Genomic DNA, 7,153 nt, shown 5'->3' with positions numbered 1-7,153 from the left:
GGAAACGGTTGGAGATTGTGTTGGTGTTTCACAAAAGGCGGGTGGTCTTTCTATTTTGATGTATTCTATTTTTATTTTTATTTCTTTATTTATTTTTTTATTTTTGGTTGCTAGGGTTTAATTTGAATTAGTGAAAGGCGGTTTGAGAAGATGAAGTTGCGATTCTATTTTGGAGGATGCTAGGTATGCCAGATAGGCGCTGAGTTGGGCCCAAAGCCCAATTCGATTTTTCGACTTTCGTCGATTTTTAGCGCAACTTCAAACTAAATTTCCCGCTTCGTTATCGGTCCGATTTTTGCGAATGAGATATGGAAATGATCAGGAGAGAATTTCCAATCCAATGATCCATAAACTACTCTATTCCGACCGTGGGTGACATATAAGATAGTGGAAAATGCCTCGAAGTGCGTGCATGACGTAAGTTATGCGAACGAATGAACACTAAATTAGATGACGTCAACCCCAATGAACTATACTAATGGACCTAAGCAACACAAATAGAAAGTTCGAGCAATCCGGATGGAAAGACTGATTTCCCACCCCCAAACAAATTTTTAAACACAAAATTTGTTTTAACATGGGTCGTTTAAAGTCAGATTCCCAAGACTTGTTGGATTGCTAGTTCTCTGGGTTTAGATATATATCTATATCTAAGAATGAAAACAATTATTATTATTATTATTATTATTATTATTTATTTATTTATTTATTTTATTTATTTATTTATTTATTTATTTATTTATTTATTTTTAATAGGAAAAACATTAAGCAAATAAAGACATAATTCACACCATAGAGAAACATGACTCAAAAATCCAAGAAAACATGCAAGAGTGGAAAACGTGAAATATGTGAATCGTGGACTTAGGATCCGGTACTTACAGCCACACACTCCATAGGGAGGGCCCGGTTACCTTAATGGTGCACTTACCATTAAATGGAAGTGAAAGGAAGTACACCAATGACAAGGGTCATTCCTCATATATAGGGTCCCGTAAAAGGACTTCCTCTATATCGGGGGCAGTTCGTGAAAATGTTTTAATCGTTGACCGTTAACTTGAAAGGTATACTTGTTGTCCTTGGGATTTACCAAGGTAATTTCCCGTAAGGGGTGACTTCATAAACTGAAAAAGGGCCGCACCAACGGGTTTTAGTTTCCACAGGGGAAAATATGTAGACGGGAGTTGTAAAGCAAAACCTTTTGTCCGACCACAAACTCTTTGGCAAGATATGCTTATCATGAACACGCTTTCATGTTAGCTTTATAATCCTTCATGAGATCGTAAGAATCGCTTCTGGATTTCTTCAAGCTCATTTAATTGTAACTTGCGTTTGACACCGCCTCATCAATATTGAAGTTAAGGCTTTTATAGCCCACGAGCACGGTGCTCTAATTCAACGGGCAAATGACATGGTTTCCCAAATACAAGTCTAAAGGGAGACATACCTATAGGAGTTTTGAAAGCAGTTCTATATGCCCATAAGGCATCCGATAGACGCTTTCACCCGATCTTTCCTATCGGGGTTTCTTCGTTGTTTCTAAAATCTTTTTGATTTCCTATTAGAAACTTCTACTTGTCCGCTAGTTTGTGGATGATAAGGAGTTGTTACTTTGTGTGTAACTCCATACTTTTTCACTAGGGATGCAACAACTCAAGGTTGCAAAATGTGTTCCACCATCACTAATGATGGCTTTAGGAATGCCAAACCCACGAAAAAATATATTTTTAATAAAAAAATACAACGGTCTTATGGTCATTGCTACGGCAAGCTAGGGCCTCTATCCATTTAGACCGCGTAGTCCACGGCAACTAGAATATAAATATAACCGTGGGAAACAGGGAAAGGGCCCATGAAATCAATACCCCAAACATCAAAAATTTCTACTATCAAGATTGGATTTAATGGCATCATATTATGCCATTGATTCGCCCAAGTTGTTGGCAACGAATACACGCCTTCTGCAATGCACTTGGGCATCCTTAAAAGGGTAGGCCAATAAAATCCACATTGAAGAACTTTAGCGGCTGTTTTCATTCCACTAAAGTGGCCACCACACTTTTGTCATGGCGTAACGATAGAACTTCATTATATTCCCACCGGGAATGCAACGACGAATAATCTGATCCGCACAATACTTAAAAAGGTAGGGCTCATCCCAGTAGTATAACTTGACTCTGGCCAAGAACTTCTTACGTTCATTTCTTGACCAATTATAAGGCATAACATCAGCCGCTAAATAATTTACAATGTCAGCATACCATGGTGCTGAAAAAATAGCATAAAGATGCTCATCAGGAAAAGAGTCCGGTATGGACTCAGAATCACTACTATCGTCATTTGTAAGTCTAGATAAGTGGTCGGCAACTACGTTTTCGACCCCTCTTTTGTCCTTTATTTCTAATGTGAACTCTTGCAGGAGAAGAATCCATCGGATTAATCTCTGCTTAGCATCCTTCTTTGCAAGAAGGTACCTAAGGGCTGCATGGTCCGTGTAAACTAAAGTTTTAGAACCAACCAAATAAGGACGAAACTTATCTAAAGCATAAATGACAGCTAAGAATTCTTTTTCAGTAGTTGTATAATTCCGTTGAGCGTCGTTTAATGTTTTACTAGCATAATAAATAACAGTGGACTTATTATCTAGTTTCTGTCCCAAGACAGCACCAACTGCATAGTCACTAGCATCACACATGAGTTCGAAAGGTTTAGACCAATCAGGAGGCTGTATAATAGGTGCAGTGGTTAGGCCGACTTTTAAGGTTTCAAAAGCCTGTTTACAGTTAAAATTAAAATCAAAGATTGCATCCTTCAAAAGCGAGGTTAGTTAAAGGCCTATCTATTTTCAAAAATCTTTAATGAAACGCCTATAAAACCCCTGCATGGCCTAGAAAGGCTCTAATCTCACCTGACAAATCCGTGGTTTAGGTAAGGTCGCTATCTTATCTAGTTTGGCTTTATCTACTTGATGCCATCACTAGATACAATATGACCTAGTACTATGCCCTCTTTGACCATGAAATGACACTTTTCCCAATTTAAAACGAGGCTCTTTTCTTCACACCGTGTCAAGACCTTAGACAGGTTAGACAAGCATTCGTAAAGGAGTCTCCATAGATAGAAAAATCATCCATGAACACTTCCATAAAGCTCTACCATGTCACTAAATATATGAAGCATACATCATTTGGAAGGTACCAGGGGCATTACAAAGGCCAAAAGGCATTCGATTATAGGCATATGTTCCGGGGACATGTGAAGGTTGTCTTTTCTTGGTCATCAATATCAATAATAATCTGAAAATAGCCGTAGAGTAGCCATCCGAAAATAATAAAAGGCATGACCAGCTAGACGTTCTAGCATCCGATCTATAAATGGTAAGGAAAGTGATCCTTTCGTGTCATAGCATTTAAATGTCAGTAATCAATCTGATTCTCCATTTCATAGGACCTTGAGTGACAACATAGTCACCCTTCCCGCTACGCACCATGGTAACTCCCCGATTTCTTAGGAACTACATGAATGGGACTTACCCATTCACTATCGGAGATTGGGTATATAATACCCAGATCAAATGTCGCAAGACTTCTTCCCCTAACCACCGCTTTCATGGCAGGGTTCAAGTGATGGCCGAGGTTCGCGAGAAGTCTTCGCGTTATCCTCCAAATGGATACGATGAGTGCAAACATTAGGTCAATTCCCTTAATGTCGGCTAGGGACCAACCAATCGCAGACCGATGTTCCCTAATCACCCTTATTAAACATGTCTCTTCATCCTTAGTTAACAGAGAAGATATAATTATCGGGTGACTACCATCCGGATCAAGTTGAATATATTTTAACTCCGGGGGAAGATGTTTAAGCACTGGTGTGGACGGAATGTCCGTTGATGTTTCATAAGTGTCCTTATCTTGCGTAATGAAGACTTGCTTAGGTAGCAAGTCTTCGTAATCAGTATATGGAGCAACCGATGGGTCTACCATTGGTGTGGACTCCAAGATGGTGTTGACTTCCTCTAAGTAGGAGTCATTTACAAAATCTGAAGTTCCAAAAGAAAGGAATTTGTACATATTGTTTTCAGGGAACGTGTTGTTAAAATAATCTTGAGCTAAACTCTCGATCATGCTAACCTCCCCATCTACGCATCGAATCCGTAACTGTTTCATCATTTTAAAAACATTTACCTCGGCGACGAAAAGATGGCCAAAAGATAAGGACATCTTTCCATCGCGACAATTTATAAGCGCGTTGGCGGTTGCCAAGAAGGGCGCCCTAAGATGATCGGTCTGATCATTAGCGACTTTATCGAGGATAACAAAATCGAGGGATAGTAGAAATCCAAACCTTAACAAGCACGTTTTCCACTACACCTTTAGGATACTTAATTGACACGTCCGCTAATTGCAACGCGTTATTTTTGTAGGTTGCATTTCCTCGTAGACCTATTTGTTTATACAAGTAATACGGAGTAAGTTAACACTAAGCCCCGTGTCTAATAAAGGCGGTCGTCGTAGGGAATCTCCTAAGGTGCATTTTACGATGGGATCTAACCGAGTCTTTGTACTTAACAATTCCATTATTTTCGGATAAAGTTGGGAACTGTTCAGTTAAAAAGGCATCTTTAGGTATGTTTGTCTTACGCCTAGTAGTGCACAACTCTTTAAGAAACTTAGCGTGGTTAGGTAGCTTTTTAATAGCTTCGAGAAAAAGAAGGTTTATCGTTAGATTCTTGAAAACGTTCCTAATTTCCTCAAAGTTTGTATCCCTGGTTAGCATGGCTAATTTTTGAGGGAACGGTGGTTTCGCTCTATATTTCGCATATGGCTCTACTTGCTGTGTAACCTTGGCTTTCGGTTTCTTTGGTTGTGATTTAACTGGTACCTCTACCGTGGTAGGCTCCTCAGTTTCTATTGCGGTATCTAGTTCGATATCTGGTGTAGGGAGTACTGATGGGGTAACTATAGGCGTAGTTACTTTGTTATCAACCACTCTTCCAGAACGGAGAGTGGTGATGGCATTTAGGTCACCTACGATTGTAGTTTCCGTACTAGAATTACCGTTTACCTCAAAGGCTGTGTTTGCTATTTTAGGGTTTGGTATCGCTTGTCCTGAAAACCGCCTTTTGGTTGGGCTTTCGCTTGGGCTAACTGTTGTATGCCCTGATTTATGGATTGTAAAATCTGTTGGTTTGATTGAGTCATTGTCTGGAAAAGTTGTTGGGTAACTTGTATAAAGGCGTCGATACGATCCGGTTGTGTAGGTGTAGTGGTCACGGGTGGTGCGACCGAACTATCTCTCGTTGATTATTTATGGGTGGGTTGTGATAGTTATTATTATTAACCGAACGATACCTCTATTGGTATTATAATTATTATAATTATTCTGACCTTTGTGCTTGACCTTGTCGTGGTTTAAGCTTTGTTGTTATAATTATTATAATTCCCTTGACCTTGTCCTTGTCCTTGTCTAGGTGGAGCTTGGTTATAATTGTTTGCTTGCCTAACGCTTTTGATTATTATTGGGTGACTCGGAGGTGTTACTTGTTGATTATTTCTCCAACGGAAGTTGGGATGTTGTCTCCAAGGGCGCTAGGAATAGGATAGTTATTAATAGAGTAAACATTATCTTGTTCCGGTGGTTGTTGTTCATAAGCTAGAGGACAATAATCGTCGTGGTGCTCTGGACTCAAACAGAAATTACATGGGTTGGAGTTTACATTCATGACGGGATAGGCTTTTGTTGAGCGTAAATAGCCTCTACTTTTTAGTTAGAGATTCGATTAGATTTTTAAGTTCGGATCGGTTTTCTTCTCAAACATACCGGCCTTGACCAAGAAGAAGAACTAGCGAGAGGGGGGATATCATCACTACCCCCCCAATTATTATTTCGTTTAGTTTGGTCTTCTAAAAATTTGTAAGCCTCCGAGGCTCCTTTACTTAGGAAACTACCCCCATTCATTATGTCAAGGACTTCTTTATGGTGGTGTAGAAGACCTTTGAAAAAGGCACGAACTAACGTGTCTTTAGCTAAGTTATGGTGTGGACACTCTATAAGGAGATCGGTGAAACGATTCCATGCTTCAGAAAATGATTCATGAGGATTCTGTCGGAAAAAATGAATCTTGGAAAGCATCTCATCCGTCTTTAATGGTGGGTAAAAATGTTCCATAAACAAATTGAACAAGTTTAGCCCACGAAGTCCACGAGAATTAGGCGCTTTGGGCGCTTAACCAAGACGCCGCCTTATCGGCTAATGTGAAAGGGAATACCCTCGGTTTAATTTGTTCCGCACCTACCGTAGGATGATGGAATGTTGTAAGGACTTGTTCAATCCTACGATGTCTTGATAAGGTTTTTCATGGTCTAACCCATGAAAACGGGTAACAAATTAAATATGTTTGGGGATTCAAAAATCCCCAATCGGTCCGCTAGAACGATGCACGATTTAGGGCTATCGCCAAGGCTTTGTAGAAGTCGGAGAGAGAGTCTCTCTTTCTTCCCCATTATGTCGGTGGTGTGTGAAATAGTAGCTAGAGGTGTAGTGTGTGGTATACTAGATAGACTTGTTTGTTGCCGTGTAATTACGTTTTGTTGTTTTGTTCGACTGCACCTTAATCTCATGCAAGACTAAGTTGAGCTTAACTAAACATGCAATACTCCAAACAATTCGATATACTAGTAGAAAACCTCTAACCGGAAATGCGAGGTATGGAAGAAAGGAATACCGATAGCGTCCTTGCTTCGCTTATGAATAGCGTCTTGTGTAATGCGTGTTCGTTCAAGTATATATAAGAGATTAGAACACTGAAAAATATGAAAGATCAAAGTTTGAATCAAAACCGCCGAAATCGAAAAAATTTAACACGTACGCCTCAAGGCCAGATAGAAGCGCTTCGCCGACTTCGAAAATTGTCAAATTACAGTGTTTTAGCGTGGGTCGCTCCCAAATGGGGGGTCGGTCGGTGTAAATTAATTACAGTGTTTGAGCTGGTCGCTTTTGTATGAAGCGCTGGCCTTCGCTGGTAGACGAAATTCCAAGAACTTAGCGGGTCGGTCGCGCTTCCTTTGCTGGCGCCGCGGTATTTTCTCGCGGAATTTGTCAACGCTGAAATGGGCAACCACAGTATGAAACAAACAAGGGTGGGTGGGTTTAA

At 40.0% G+C, this 7,153-nt stretch overlaps 1 non-coding gene across 1 annotated transcript; it reads left to right on the top strand.

Annotated features, from left to right (window-relative positions):
• The first annotated feature begins 6,028 nt into the window (after positions 1-6,028).
• LOC147525678 (small nucleolar RNA R71) lies at positions 6,029-6,132 on the top strand. Its single transcript, XR_015206496.1, has one exon. It is a non-coding gene; the product is annotated as a small nucleolar RNA R71 (small nucleolar RNA).
• Positions 6,133-7,153: the final 1,021 nt, after the last annotated feature.

The sequence above is a fragment of the Coptis chinensis genome, chromosome 1 (genome assembly GCF_015680905.1).
Source record: "Coptis chinensis isolate HL-2020 chromosome 1, ASM1568090v1, whole genome shotgun sequence".
Classification (NCBI taxonomy): domain Eukaryota; kingdom Viridiplantae; phylum Streptophyta; class Magnoliopsida; order Ranunculales; family Ranunculaceae; genus Coptis; species Coptis chinensis.
This window is presented reverse-complemented; position numbering and strand designations above follow the sequence as displayed.